This window comes from Scyliorhinus canicula, chromosome 14 (assembly GCF_902713615.1).
Source record: "Scyliorhinus canicula chromosome 14, sScyCan1.1, whole genome shotgun sequence".
Classification (NCBI taxonomy): Eukaryota; Metazoa; Chordata; class Chondrichthyes; order Carcharhiniformes; family Scyliorhinidae; genus Scyliorhinus; species Scyliorhinus canicula.
In genome coordinates, this window is record NC_052159.1 from 73,467,697 (window position 1) to 73,484,229 (window position 16,533).

General features: G+C 42.6%; 1 protein-coding gene across 10 annotated transcripts in view; it reads right to left on the reverse strand.

Annotated features, from left to right (window-relative positions):
* Positions 1-16,533, reverse strand: part of LOC119977609 (mitogen-activated protein kinase kinase kinase kinase 4) — a 399,419-nt gene that overhangs the window by 224,621 nt on the left and 158,265 nt on the right. The window lies entirely within an intron of this gene.

Sequence of the window (16,533 nt, forward strand, 5' to 3'; positions counted from 1 at the left end):
ACATAGAAAAAAAAGCTCAGAATCGTTACGAGGAGACAACTCGAATAATGGAAGAACGAACAATAAGTACTGAAGAGGTTGCCATGGAAATCATAACCTAACCAGTACCTTGCCTGGGAGTTTTGGGCCCAGTTGCTAATCCATACGGGGCTATTTCACTAGGGAGTTGCAAAGAAATTGCAATTATATTGTGCCTTTGATATTCTTGGGACTTCCAAAGCATTACACTGTCAAAGAACATTTTTGTCATCTCAAAGGACTGTTTTTGTAGGAAAATTCAACTATCATTTACAAATAGTAAGGTCTCACATACTGAAAATGAGAAATCATCAAATCAATAGTCGTGACATAGGGGCATAGGTTGGCTAAGAAATAAGGAAAACTCACTTACTCTTCTTCACATAGTGCCTTGGGATCTATTATGTCCATTTGAACCAAGGACAATCTTAATTTAACATCCTATCTGCAACACTCCCTTATAAATGTCAATCCAAGGGCAGCACGGTAGCCTAGTGGTTAGCACAACCGCCTCACGGCGCTGAGGTCCCAGGTTCGATCCCGGCTCTGGGTCACTGTCCGTGTGGAGTTTGCACATTCTCCCCATGTCTGCGTGGGTTTCGCCCCCACAACCCAAAAATGTGCAGAGTAGGTGGATTGGCCACGCTAAATTGCCCCTTAATTAGAAAAAAAAATAATTGGCTAATCTAAATTTAAAAAAAAAATAAATGTCAATCCGGAAATGGTACATATGTCTTGGTATGGAATGTATCCACTAACTTCTGCCTCATATACATTAGTCAGGCAGCATGGTAGTGCAGTCGTTAGCACTGCTGCCTCACAATGCCAGGGACCCAGGTTCGAATCTGATCTCGGGTGACTATGTGGAGTGGTACTTCAAAGTGTCGGTGCAGACTCGATGGGCAAATGGCCTCCTTCTGCACTGTAGGGCTTCTGTGATTCTAGTCTAGCTTTCTCCAAAAAAGCTTTCTCTCCTTAGTTCTGCCTGCCTTACCAGCTGAGTATCTGTGTGCTGGACAGGAAGCCAAAGGACTGAACTCTACCTGCTCCTTGTTATTCAGCAATAATCTCAGTTAACACCCCTGTGCATTCTTGGGTACTGTTTTAGTTGCCATCTCTCAGATGGGATGTTTAATCAAGGTACCATATGTTCTCTAAAGTTGGACTATTTTCTGGCACTAAAGTTGTTTTTTTGAAGAACAGCAGGGGAGTTCTTCCTCCAGTATCCTAGTCAACTTTTATCCCTCAATCAATATAATTGAAACGGATCATCTGGTCATTGTTACAATGACATTTAAGGGAGCTTGGTATGTGCAAATTAGTTACTGTATTTCCTACATTACAACAGTGAGAACATTTGAAAAGTACTTGATTGGCTGTAAAGTGCTTTTGGACATTGAGGTCACGAAGGGCATTATATAAATACAAGTTTTTTTTTCTCTTTAATCCCAACTACACCCACTTTTGTCATCAACACCTCTACCCATGTCCCATCCAATTACCTCAGAAACCTCACCCATGCCTTTGTCCACTCCAGACTCAACTCTTCCAATGTCTTCCTGACTGGTTTTCCTTCCAGCATGCTCCATAAACCTCTGATTATTCGAAGTGTGCCATTGTAGCATGTCTTGTATCAATCGTATTCCATCACCTTTGTGCTCACTGACCTACATTAGCTCCACTTCCCCTAGTACTCAAATCCTTCAGGGATTTTGCTTCTCCAAGTAGCACTCATCATCCAACCCTACACCCCTTCGAGAACTCTATTCCTCAAACAAAAGACCTCCTGTGCTGCACCCACACCCTTAGCCCAACAAAATAACCACGAAACTGAAAGAAAGGGAGAATTGGATATGAATGTAAACTAGCAAAAAATATAAAAATATAAAAATTGACTGTAAAAGCTTTTCTAGGTATGTAAAAAGGAAATATCTGACTAGACAAATGTGGGTGCATTACAAGCAAGTAGGAGAATTTCTAATGGGGAATAGAGAAATGGCAGAGAAGCCAAATTATTACTTTGTGTCCATCTTCACTGAGGAAGATACAAGAAATCTAACAGAATTAGAGATCCAGGAGAAAAGAGAGAATGAGGACTTGAAGAAAATTAGTATTAGTAAGAAGGTTGCATTGGCAAAATTAACAGGACTGAAGGTCGATAAGTCCCCGGATGTGATATTCTACATCCAAGAGTGTTGAAAGGGGTAGCTATGGGGACAGCGGATGCATTAATGATCATCTTCCATAACTGTACAGAATCTAGGCTGGTTCCTAGAGATTAGAATGCAGCAAATGCAATCCCACTATTCACCTGAGGAAGGAGCAGTGCTCCGAAAGCTAGTGTTTGAAACAAACCTGTTGGACTTTAACCTGGTGTTGTAAAACTTCTTTCTGTGCCCACTATTTTGAGAAGGGAGAAAGAAAACGGGGATCTACAGATCTATTAGCTTTACATCAGTTGTATGGAAAATGCTGGAATGTGCTTTAATGTATAATGGATGCTAAGATAATAAATGAGAAATCATGTTTGAACCAACGGCAGTGTGTTTGGGGATGTTACTAACAGATTTGATAAAGTGGAGTCAGTGGACGTAATGTACCTGGATTTTCAGGAGGCATTTGATAATGCAGGAGGTTGGTTAGCCAAATTAAATCACAAGGGATCCCGCAGAATCCCTACAGTGTAGAAGGAGGTCATTTGGCCCATTGAACCTGCACCAATCCTCTGAAAGAGCACCCTACCTAGCCTCTACTGCCCTATCCCCATACCCCACCTAATCTACACGTATTTGGACATTAAGGGGCAATTTTAGCTTGGTTAATCCAAATAGGAGGCAAGATATGGCATGGATTAAGGGTTGGTTAACAGACAGAAATCAGAGAGTAAGAATAAACATGTCATTCTTACATTGGTGGGTTGTGGCTAGTGGGGTACCACAAGGATCAGTATTTGGGTCCCAGCTGTTCACAATATACATGAATGATTTGGATGTAGGGACCAAATGTAATATTTACCAAATGTAATATTTCAAAGTTTGCGCATGACACAAAGCTAGGTGGGAATGGGTGTTGGGGAAAAAATGCAAATTGGCTTCAACAGAATTTAGATAGACTTAGTGAATGAGCAACAACATGGCAGATGAAATATAATATGGAAAATGTGAGGTTATCCATTTTGATGGAAGAAACATTACAAGTATTTTGGTACAGAATATATTTCTAACATTGTAAGGGACTAGAAAGTATAGGTATACAAATGGACCTGGGGTATCCTCGTTAATAAGTCTCTAAAATCTAACATGCAGGTGCAAGAGACAATTAGGAAGGCTAATTATATATTAGCAGTTATCCCATTAGAACAGGAGTACAGGAGCAGTGAATTCCTGCTTCAATTGTACAGAACATTAGTTAGACTGCACCTGGAGTACTAAGTGCAGTTTTTGGTTCCCTTGTCTCAGAAAAGATATTATTGCCATAGAGGGAGTGCAACGAAGGTTCACCAGACTTATTCCCAGGATGGTGGGACTGTCTTATGAAGTGAGATTGGGCAATCTGGGCTGGTGTTCTCGAGAGTTTCTAAGAATGAGAGGTGATCTCAATGAAACCTATAAAATACTTGAAGGAATAGGCAGGGTACATGCAGGTAAGATGTTTCTCCTGGTTAGGGGGGTCTAGAACCAGAGCACACAATTTCAAAATAAGAGAGAAGCCATTTAGGACCAAGGTGAGGAGAAATTATTTAATCCAGAAAGTTGTGAATCTTTGGCATTCTCTACCCCAGCGAGCTTTTGAAGCTGAGACACTGAGGCTGACATATTTCTAAATACTAATGACAAAGAAATATGCTAATAGTGAGGAAAAAGTGCATGTAAGTGGTTGGGCAGCACGGTAGCATAGTGGTTAGCACAATTGCATCACAGCTCCAGGGTCCCAGGTTCAATTCCCGGCTTGGGTCACTGTCTGTGCGGAGTCTGCACGTTCTCCCCGTGTGCGCGTTGGTTTCCTCCGGGTGCTCCGGTTTCCTCCCACAGTCCAAAAATGTGCAGGTTAGGTGGATTGGCCATGATAAATTGCCCTTAGTGTCCAAAATTGCCCATAGTGTTGGGTGGAGTTACTGGGTTATGGGGATAGGGAGGAGGTGTAGACTTGGGTAGGGTGCTCTTTCCAAGAGCCGGTGCAGACTTGATGGGCCGAATGGCCTCCTTCTGCACTGTAAATTCTATGATTCTATGATCAGCCTGATTGTATTCAATGACGGACAGACCCAATGGGCTGAATGACTAACTCCTGCTCATATATTCCAATCGCGACCATATCGTCAAACACTCTGGGCTAGATTTTCAAAGCATGGTGGGGAACCTGATGCCTGGATAATTGCCGGTCCTGCTTACATTACAGTATTTTGAAATGTAATTGCCATAATGGGCTTGGCACCCAATTATTGGAATCAAGTATCTCCAGAAGGATCCCAATGATTTCATTGGATCGATAAAAGCCTTACTTCTTCCCACATTGAACATGACAGGTGTGCACCAATGTGAACATTGATCATTGCATTCTCGCCTTCCCCAAATTGCGAAAGAGACCCCCAAGGAGCTCAATGGGCTATTAACTGGAGGCACGTGGGGTCCTCATTCACCACCACCCATCTTCTCTTTAAAATTGGAGTGTGTCCTGGCGGCATTGGGATCGAGTGATCGCAATTTTTAAATACGCATTCCCGATTACACCCGCAAATTTGTCCCATAGACTCTAGACCAGGGTTTTTCAAACTCAGGGTCACGACCCGCCGGTTGGTGACGGGAGGATCGTGGAGCGATTGGTTGTGGCATTCTTGATCACAGGCGAAGCGCCCAACAGCGATCCGCTTTTAACAATGCTGGCCGCCACTGGCCTTTAAATACAAACGATGGAGTCTTCCCACCACAAGCAGTCGGAGTGAGCAAGTCACAAGCCTGGCACATATATTGACATCACGTGCCCTGTACGTCCGTGCTTTGGGCAAAATCATAGAGGAGAGATTCCTCCATTTTGTAGATGCCAATTGCAAGCCAGTAACAGGAGTGTGTGAAGAACTGAAAAAGTGTAATTTTATAGTAAGGAAGGTGGGGCCAAAGACACAAACAGGCCAAGATCTCACAACTGAATCTGCTGGAGAAAGCTTCACAGGAGAGTCAAGACAAAGCAGCACTGGTGTGAGCTGTATGCAGAGCTCTAAGGCTTCTGGTGAACACCCTTTTGGAAAGGGTGCAAAGGAGATTTACCAGGATGCTGCCTGATTTGCAGGATAGGTCTTATGAGGAAAGGTTGTGGGAGCGAGGGCTTTTCTCCTTGAAGTGGAGGAGGATGAGAGGCGACTTAATAGAGGTTTATAAGATGATGAGAGGGATAGATAAGAGTGGACGTTCAGAGACTGTTTCCTCGGGTGGATGTAACTGTTACAAGGGGGCATAACTACAAGGTTCAGGCTGGGAGATATAGGAGGGATGCTCGAGGTAGGTTCTTTACTCAGAGTGGTTAGGGTGTGGAATGGACTGCCTGCTGTGATAGTGGAGTCGGACACTTTAGGAACTTTCAAGCGGTTATTAGATAGGCACATGGAGCACACCAGAATGACGGAGTGGGATAGCTTGATCTTGGTTTCGGACAATGCTCGGCACAACATCGAGGGTCTACAAAGAAAAAAACTGAAATTGGGAACAAAGCAGTAGAAAAAGGTTTTTGAGGTGTGGCTTTGTTAACTGTGCCAATGCAAATAAAGATGCAATGCCATGTGTGTTATATGCAGGTAAGTACTGGTAAATTAAAGTTTAAAACCCCCCAAATATCAAGGGCACGGCAAGTTCAAAGGTTAGTCTGTTGGTAAAAGTGGATCCCAGGAAAAAAAAACTTGAAAAACAAACTGCTCTAGACTCTGAAAGTTGATCCCTAACTCTAACATTTGTTCTTCCTACATTATGTTTTGAGACTTATTTGAAAACAAAAAACTTTGCTCACCTTTAATAACTCTTTCTATGGTTCAACATCTATTTTTGTCCATGAAGCACCTTGGGTCCTTATAAACACAAGTTGTTGTTGGCAACTCTTCAAACTCAACTACTCAAAATAAATTATGTTGAAGGCATTAAAACCCAAATCCTGACACTCGGAATGAAGTAAACATTACATACCTCAATGTACATTTCACACCAAAGACCACCATTCATCGTGTCTTCCCGTCTTTTGTACATAAAGTGAAAAATTGAGCACTCAAATCCCACCACTGGATCTCCATACTGGGAAATCAGCCAGTTGAGTGCATCCAACAGGAGATTCAGAAACCTCAAACCTTCATGCCCGATGCCTGTTGGAGGGGCTGTGCAAATATTTTCAACATGTTTCCACTTTCAGCAATTCTAACAGTATGACATAACTAATGCAAACAATGATTGGTCTTGAGATCCAAGGCTCGGTGGTTACTGGCTCGGTGGTTACTGTGTCTGCCAATAGGAAAAAAATGTTTCCCACAACAAGCAAGCTACCACAAGTTTCAACATTAGTTTCAAGAAGGTGCATTCTCTCTGGCGAAACAGAGCCTTGTTCAACCTGCACTCTCACTACCACCACCCTCCCATCCCATTGAAACATGTGACGGAAACACAAGTGGGACATATACCAGTAGGTAATATTCAATCTCTACTCAGAGTATCACATTTTTGGAAACCTCCTTAATACAAAGAGGAAAATGTCTTCAGGCAGTGAGTGATTAATGGCAGCACAGCAGCACAAGTGAATAGCACTGTGGCTTCACAGCACCTGGGTCCCAGGTTCGATTTCCCGCTGGGTCACTGTCTGTGTGGAGTCTGCACGTTCTCCCCGTGTCCGAGTGGGTTTCCTCTGGGTGCTTGGGTTTCCTCCCACAGTCCTAAGATGTGCAGGTTAGGTGGATTGGCCATGATAAATTGCCCTCAGTGACCAAAAAGATTAGGAGGATTTATTGGGATAGGGTGGAAGTGAGGCCTTAAGTGGGTAGGTGCAGACTCAATGGGCCAAATGGCCTCCTTCTACACTATATGTTCTATGAAATGCACTGGCTGAGAGTGTGGTGGCGACAGGCTCAATAAGGGCTTTCAAAGGGCATTAAATGGTTATCTGAAAAGGAACAACCTGCAGGGTTATGAGGAGAAGGCACGCAAACGGCAGTGGTGAATTGCTCATTCAGAGAGCCGGTGTAAACACAATTTCTGATTACCGAATGGCCTCCTTCTGTGCTGTAACCATTCTGAAGTTGGTACAATACCAGCCCACCCAAATATCACAATTCCCACCCCAGCCATCCCTCCTTCACTATTGGTCACAAAGAGCAACATTTTCAATGGAAATAAGAATGAGAATGAAGGAGCTCACACTTCCATTCCCAGGCCTAACTAACCAGCTGAAATCAGGCCTAATCTATTTCCAGATCTGCTTTGCACCCTCTCTTGATGGATACATTCATTCTTTATGGATCGTTGATAACAGAAGGGATTCACCAGGATGTTGCCTGGGCTGGAAGATTTTTGCTATGAAACGAGGCTGGTTAGACTGGGGTTGTTTTCCTTAGAGCAGAGAAGTATGATTGGGGACCTGATCAAGGTGTTTAAAAATTTTTGCGATCCTTGGATAACGAGGGATATTGTAGGCCTCGTCAAAAAGAAAGAGAAAAAATCAGGGCTAGAAGGTTGGGAACAGACGAAGACTGTGTGCAATATAAGGAAAGTACGAAGGAACTTCAGCAAGGGGTCACAAAAAGTCATTGGCAAATAGGGTTAAGGAAAATCCCAAAACTTTTTACACGTACATAAAAAGCAAGAGGGTAGCCAGGGAAAGGGTTGGCCTACTGAAGGACAGGGGTGGGATTCTATGTCTGGAGCCAGAGGAAATGGGCGAGGTACAAAATGAATACTTTGCATCAGTATTCACCAAAGTGAAGGAATTGGCGGATGTTGAGTCTGGTGAAGGGTGTGTAGATAGCCTGGGTCACATTGAGATCCAAAAAGACGAGGTGTTGGGCATCTTGAAAAATATTACGGTGGATAAGTCCCCAGGGCCTCATGGGATCTACATACTGAAGGAGGCAAGAGAGGACATTGCTGAGGCCTTGACAGAAATCTTTGGATTCTCACTGTCTTCAGGTGATGTCCCGGAGGACTGGATAATAGCCAATGTTGTTCCTTTGCTTAAGTAGGGTCGCAAGGATAATCCAGGGAACTACAGGCTGGTGAGCCTTACATCAGTGGTAGGCAAATTACTGGAGAGAATTCTTCGAGACAGGATCTACTCCCATTTGGAAGCAAGGGGTCGTATTAGCGAGAGGCAGCATGGTTTTGTGAAGGGGAGGTCATGTCTCACTAACTTGATGAGTTTTTCGAGGAGATCACAAAGATGATTGATGCAGGGAGGGCAGTGGATGTTGTCTATATGGACTTCAGTAAGGCCTTTGACAAGGTCCCTCATGGCAGACTGGTACAATAGGTGAAGTCACATGGGATCAGAGGCGAGCTGGCATGATGGATACAGATCTGGCTAGATCATAGAAGGCAGAGAGTAGCAATGGAAGGTTACTTTTCTGATTGGAGGGTTGTGACTCGTGGTGTTCCGCAGGGATCAGTGCTGGGAACTTTGCTGTTCGTATTATATATAAATGATTTGGAGGAAAATGGAACTGGTCTGATTAGTAAGTTTGCGGGCGACACAAAAGGTTGGTGGAAAGTCATGTTGAACCTTAGTTCGGCCACACTTGGAGTATAGTTTTCAATTCTGGTCGCCATACTACCAGAAGGATGTGGAGGCTTTAGAGAGGGTGCAGAAGAGATTTACCAGGATGTTGCCTGTTATGGAGGGCATTAGCTATGAGGGGAGGTTGAATAAACTTGATTTGTTCTCACTGGAACAAAGAAGGTTGAGGGGCAACCTGATAAAGGTCTATAAAATGATGAGGGGCATAGACAGAGTGGATAGTCAGAGACTTTTCCCAGGGTAGAGTGGGCATAGGTTTAAGTTTTTTTTTTACACAGAGGGTAGTGGGTGCCTGGAACACGCTGTCAGAAGAGGTGGTGGAAGCAGGGACGATAGTGATGTTTAAGGGGCATCTTGAATAGGATAGGAATAGAGAGATACGGACCCCGGAAGTGTAGAAGATTTTAGTTTAGACGGGCAGTAAGGTCAGCGCAGGCTTAGAGGGCCGAAGGGCCTGTTCCTGTGCTGTACATTTCTTTGTTCTTTATGAGGGGCATAGGTAGGGAAGATAGGAAGGAACCTTAGTAGAGAGGTCAATAACCAGGGGGCATAGATTTAAGATAATGGGCAAGAGAATTAGGGGGGCTTTGAGGAAACTCTTTTTCACCCAGAGAGTGTGGCGGGAATCTGGAACTCACAACCTGAAAGGGTGGTAGAGGCGGGAATCCTCACAACATTTAAGAAGCATTTAGATGAACACATGAAATGCCACAGCATATAAGGCTGCGGACCAAGTGCTGGAAAATGGGTTTAGAATAGATAGGTGCTTGATGGCTAGCGCAGACACGACAGGCCAAAGGACTAGTTTCTGTGCTGTAAAGCTCTATGACCTTTTAATTAACTCATCCTGCAAAACTTCATAAAATCTATATATAAATGTGCATTCATATGGACAATGGTTGAAAAAATATGCTGTGTATGTACTTTCCTGAGAACCAATGAGAAAGAACAAGTTCAACATGAAAGGGGGGGGGGGGGGGGGGGGGTGGTCCAACTGAAAGAAAGAAAGACAAATCTTGGGATATAGAGGAGCCAAGAATAATGAACAAAGAAACATCTGAAACCAAGTTCTTGCAACTGTTGTTCGCAAAAGGGATGCCCTTGACACCTGAGAGTTTGCCCATTATAACCATTTCCTAATTGTCTTCATAAGTAAAAAATACATTTGAAGCTTCATTGTGGTGAAATAAACAAAAAGGGAATCTCTCCAAAGAACATTTAATTACTAGAATCATTTGTTTCTTTTTGAATTAACATTTGCAAAGACTAACATTCTCTTGCTTTATTGCATCCATTCTCGTCATGTTTTTAAACTAGTTATAAGCAGTTTAGCTAAAGAGTGATTATCCTAATGAACGGAACAGAATAGACCTCCCAGGATCCAGAGGGCACAGCTAATTCCTTATTCTGCATATCAGTTTCCATGCTGAATTATTATCCTTTGAATCAGCATAACATTGTAAAAAAATGTAATCAGTTAATTACGTTACTCCCTTATCTGAACTAAGGCATTTCCTGGACAGTTCATATAAACGGTGTCTGACTAAACTTCTGCTTAAGCAATGAGTGCCAATAACATCTTTGGTCAAGTTGGCTTGGAAGCATTACCAAATCCAATAGTGAGGAAACTAAATTGAAGTAAATAGTTATTCTGAAGCATAAGTTCAAGAATATATTCTTACTCATGCTTAATTCATGTAGTTATCTTCTTTAGTTACTCCTGAAGACAATAATTCCCAATGTCAACAAAACCCACTTCTTTAAATGAAGTTAAAGCAAAAATAGATATGGACAGAACAAAAGAAAATTGACTGAGAACAACTACGGGCATGTGGACTTTACAATTTGCACTAAAGAACAGAAATATCATCCTTTCATAAGTATAATATTCTAGTATGCGAACATTTACACAAACTTTGGTGGAATGCATTGAACATAGATGCCCTAGCAAATGAAGCATTTCATCATTAAGCACAAAGACAGAGTATTGCTTAACGAGCAATCAATCAACGGCAGATAAAGCCCTCCACAAAATTAATACGACCAAGGAGCTGACACATTTATGACAGACAGCAATGAATTTTGAGCAAATACATTTCTTAGCTCAGATTAGAATTTGTAATCGTAGTAAATTTAACATAGATACATGCCATAACATTTTGCAGACATGCGGAGAGTATTATTCAAGGGGCCACAAGCCTGAATCAAAACATTGTGTTTTCAGTAGGTTTTTGAAAGAAGGAATTCTAAAAACTAGGACCAAATCAGTTGAAGGCTTTTTCATCAACAGTGAGACAGGGCAAAGAAGCAAAGAAAGATGAAAATCAGGACAAAACGACGTAGGAGGGAAATAAAGGCTGCAGAATAGTCAATGCACCATTTTGATCCTCCAGAATCCCATAGATTCTACGACAGTCACTCTGGATTGGAAAGTAGCAACTGTAACAATGCTGTTTAAGACAGGAGGGAGACAGAAAGCAGGGAATCATCGTCCAGTTAGTCGGACATTGATACAAGCGCAAGGTATATTTGATTATTGTGCTTTGGGTCTACGGACAAACCCCCACCCCCAACTACAGGAGTGCCACAGAGGGACTGGAAAATCCTAACATTGTGAACAACCAGGAGGTCTCTCGCTAGATCTTTTGTTTGAAGATCACCACGATTGGGGACTGTATCTTAATGAAAAGAGGCATGTGACCGATGCTGGAATCTTCCTGACAGTAAAGCTGGGTGGTTTAGTTAGATCAAAAGGGAGAGTCACATTGCATTATTGAAAGACAGGTGCCAAATGTCAATACCTGGGGACAATAACAGTGGTTTCTAAGTCGACATAGAATCATAGAATCCCTACGCTGCAGAAGAAGGCGATTTGCCCCATCAAGTTTGCACTGACCCTCCGAAAGAGCACCCTGCCTCATCTCGCACCCCTGCCCGATCCCCATAACCTCCCATAAACTTTAGGATACTAAGGACCAATTTAGCTTGGCCAATCCAGCTACCTTGCATATCTTTGGACTGTGGGACGAAACCAGAGCACCCGGAGGAAACCCATGCAACACTGGGAGAACATGCAGATTCCACACAGTCACCCAAGGTCAAAATCCAACCAGGGCCCCTGGCCCTGTAAGGCAGCAGTGCTAACCAATGTGCTACCATGCCGCTCAAAAAATAAGATGCCTTGATGTTTCCTAAAATGTAGAAAGGTGTTATCTGTCGCAAGTTCGAAACAGTTGTGTTGGAACGTGTCCTTTTATTTCCAAAGTTAACATTAATGTAATTAGAGATTGCTGATTAACATTTCTACTTGGATAGAGCTGGTGTATTTCCCATTGCATCAAAAAAAAGGGCAGAGGAAGCTATTTTTAGATTTCAAAGCTCCCTATAAACCTAAAGATATCATGGGAAGAAAGCAGTTGCCATTCTGATCTTGGGTAATCTGCAGCTAACAGAGAAGAGACCACAGCTGGATGTTGGCCAGGCCTGCACCTTAAGCAAATAAAATGCTGGCTCTTATCGGCCATTATGTGCAATGCAGATGGGAGTTCACACTCAGTTTAAAAACCAAGTTTGTGAGGGGTTTAAAAAACATTGGAGGCTTGCTAGCTGAAGTGAAAGGAAGAATCACCAATAAAACGCACACTCTGGAAGATAGCATTAGGAAAGGAAAAGGGCAAAAGTAAAAAGTCTTAAGAGCTGCAAAACACTTTGGATTGTTCCAAGGAGTGTCTACTTAAGAGACAGAGTAATATAACAAAATATAATTTTTCAGTTGTCAGTAAAAGCGGAAGAGGAAAATTTATTTTCAGTTGTTTAAGAAGTGTTATATTAATAGTGCTTTATCTTTAGTCATTGATGCAATAAAGTTTTTTTTTAAATGTGAAATCTTGATGTGTCATCCTTTCAACTGGGAGTTCAATTTTTTCTTTAAACCATTATCAATCCTTCCAGAGATCATATGAACATTAGTAAGGAAAATTGCAATAATTGATCATCAAGGACATAATAATGGAGCACTTGGAAAATCACCATATGATCAGGCAGTCAACATGGTTTTAGAAAAGAGAAGTCAAGCTTGACAAATCTATTAAAGAATTTATGGAGGGTATAACCAGCAGGATAGGTAGTGTGAAATCAGTGGTAGTAGTATAATTGGATTTTCAATAGTATTTGATAAGGTGCCACAAAGAGTTGCTACACATGGTTAGGGATCATGGAATTGGGAGAAATACATTAGCATGAATCGACAATTGGTTCAGACAAATTGCATGATTTCCAGGTTGAGAGGGTGTAAATAGCAGAAAGAAGAAAGAATCAGTACGGAGCCTCAGCTATTTATAATTTGTACCCATGAATGAGGGGACCGAGCGTAATGTATCATAGATATCAGCATTTAATCAACATCTGAAACTTTGCAAAATCCCTCCAAAGCAGGTGTTGACTTATACGGCAAGTATAAAAGTGATCCGTCAGCATGGGTGTGGGTGGTTGCCATTTTTAAAAGTAATCGACATTTCATTTGCTGCAAACAGCATGTATTAAGCTCCCACGCAATCTTCACAACACAGCCTGCTTGATTCCTTTGCACCTGGTTACAAGATACTGCTAAGTAAAATTTGCATCCGAGGTGTGAAAAACTGATATTGATTACAAATGTAAAGATAGCATGTCATGGCTGAAGGGCAGGGGTTAACTTGCATGCAAAAAACATGATTTTTGGAGCTGGAAAAATGTGGCCTTATATGTGAGGTGAACCTAAATGCCGCAATTTGCAGTTTCGAAATTGGCTCACGCCACAAAGCCAGGTGAGAAAGTAAGCAGTGAGCAGGACACAAGAGGACTGCAAAGGGAAATAGACCAATTGGGTGATTGTGCATGAATATCACAGGTGGTGTAATTTTCATAGATTTTTTCACAGAATTTACAGTGCAGAAGGACGTCATTCGGCACATCGAGTCTGCACCGGCTCCTGGAAAGAGCACCCTACCCAAGGTTAACACCTCCACCCTATCCCCATAACCCAGTAACCCCACCCAACACTAAGGGCAATTTATCATGGCCAATCCACCTAACCTGCATATCTTTGGACTGTGGCAGGAAACCGGAGGACCCGGAGGAAACCCACGCACACACGGGGAGGATGTGCAGACTCCACACAGAGTGACCCAAGCCAGGAATCGAACCTGGGACCCTGGAGCTGTGGAGCGATTGTGCTATCCACAATGCTACCGTGCTGCCCCTAATGCGCATGAAGATCACAGTTGGGTGTAATGTAAGAAAATGTGAAACAATCCAAAAATTTAAAAGCAGAAAGCTGGATGAGAAAATAGCAAATGTTGGCATTCAGAGGTATTTGGGGCCCTTACATATTAATCAGAGATACAACCAGTGACCAGAAAAGTAAATGGTATGTTAGACTCCAAACTTGCAATAAAATATATAAAAGCGATGGAACCCCGTTGCAATTATCTACATCTGGAGTAATGTACACATTTTTGGTCATCTTACCCAAGGAATTATATATTTGCCTTGAAGAGAGAGTAAATTACAGTTTCCTAGAATGATTTCTGGGGGTGAGGGTTCGCCTCATGAGGATATTGAGTAGAATGGGTCTTTACTTTCTGGAGTTTAGAAAAATGAGAGAGAATTTCATTGAAATGTATAAAATTCTTTAGGATAGGTGGCAAAAGGCAAGTTTCCCCTGGAGAGTCCAGAACTAAAGGTCTTATTCTCAGGATGAGGAAATGGCCATTTAAGACAGAGATGAAGGGAGATTTATTCACTCGGAGCATTGTGAATCTTTTTGGGATTCTCTACACAAGGGCTGTGGCTGTTGAGTGAGTCTATTAAGACTGAGGTCAATAGAGTTTTAGCCATTGGAGATTCAAAGATATCGAGAAAGGGTGGGAAAGTAGAACTGACAGTGAAAGTTTAGCCTCAACTTTATTGAATGGGGTTATATGACCACTCATGTGTCAATTTACGTTCTTATGGAGATGGTTGTAGGAGGTAGATCAGGGAGAGGCAGAAGAGAAATTTCAAAACAATTGCAGGACTTCAATTTTAATATATAGCAATGCCAGAGTTAATAGGTGAACAGGACTTTCTGTTCGATATGCACAGCTGTGTTTAGAACAAGTGAATAAAGGCAAATCTTGGGAAATCAGTAAAGAGCACATTGGTGTACTTCATTTTAAAGTGAACAAGTGTTGGCAGGGGTAAGTGAGGTTGCAAAAAACGGAGTTACGTTGTTTTCTTGATGGCAACAATGTAGGGCTGGAAGCACAGTTCTGGGTTCAATGGGGATGTCAAAGTTTTAGTCTTTCCGACAATCTATTAAAATAAATTTTGACCTACCAAAACAGAACATTAGACAGGTTATCTGACAGCACAAAAGTGTGTCTTCAAATCAACTGGTGGAGATGTCGAGGTGGGTGTCATCAGCTTGTATATGAAAACAGATCTCCTGCTGCAGATAATCTCACCAAAGAACAACATGAAGATAGTCAAGAGGCATCAAGAATAGTGTCATGGAGTCTCTAACGGATATGGTGTAAAGAAATCCTAGCTGGAGATGTGCTGGCAGTATTGGGACAGGTAAGAGTGGAACCACGTAAAACACGTTTCGCACAGTGGGACAGTTGAAGAATGCAGAGGACAGGTGGCACCACTACCATAGGAATGGCCAATGATGCCAGGGGGTCTCCCCATTTGCTAGGGAGTGCCCAAAAAGGAAAGCCACCAGGATTTAGCTGACAGTCAATCCACATTGCAGATCATCCCGAAAGGGGCAAAGTGGAATGGCAGCACAAGGACTTTGGGAAATCCTCAGGCCTTCCGGTACAACTTTCCCCACCTTCCAACCAGAATCTCATCCAAAAGAATTTGTAAAATTGGGCTCAAAATTCAGGTTGGTGACCTTCCGAAATATTCAGTTTTTCTCTCTATAGATTCTTCCCGTCCTGCTGAGTATAAAAAAAATTCTTTAAGGGATATGTGCATCGCTGACAAAGCCAGCATTTATTTTCATCCCTAGTTGCCCTTCAGAAGGTTGTGGTGAACTGTCTTCTTGAACCACCCGCTGCAGTCTCTGAGGTGCAGGCACACCCACAGTGTTGTTAGAAAGGGAATTTCAGGATTTAGACACAGTGACCGTGAAGGAATAGCGATATATTTACAAGTCAGGATGGTGAGCGACTTAGAGTGGAACTTCGACGTGCTGGTGTTCCCAGGTATCTCTACTCCTGTACTTCTAGATAGTAGTAGTCGCTGCTTTGGAAGGGGTTCCAAAGGAGCCTTGGTGAGTTCCTGCAGTGCATCTTGTAGATGGCACTCACGGCGGCCACTGTTCATCCTTGGCGGAGGGATTGAATGTTTGTGGATGGGGGAAGCAGTCACGTGGGGCATTGTCATGGATGGCATGAGCTTCGAGTGTTATTGGAGCTGCACTCATCCAGACAAGTTGGGAGTATTCCATTTCACTCCTGACTTGCGCCTTGCAGATGGTGGGCAGGCTTGGGGAAATCAGGGGATGAGTTACTCTTAGCCTCTGACCTACTGCTGTAGCCACAGCATTGAATTGGCATGTCCAAGTCAGTTTCTGGTCAATGGTAACCCCCAGGATGTGGATACTGGGAGATTCAGCAATTGAATGGGGAGATGGATGGATTTTCTCTTGTTGGAGATGCCATTTTCCTGGCACTTCTGTGACATAAATGCTACTTGCCACTTGTCAGCCCAAGCCTGAATATTGTCCAC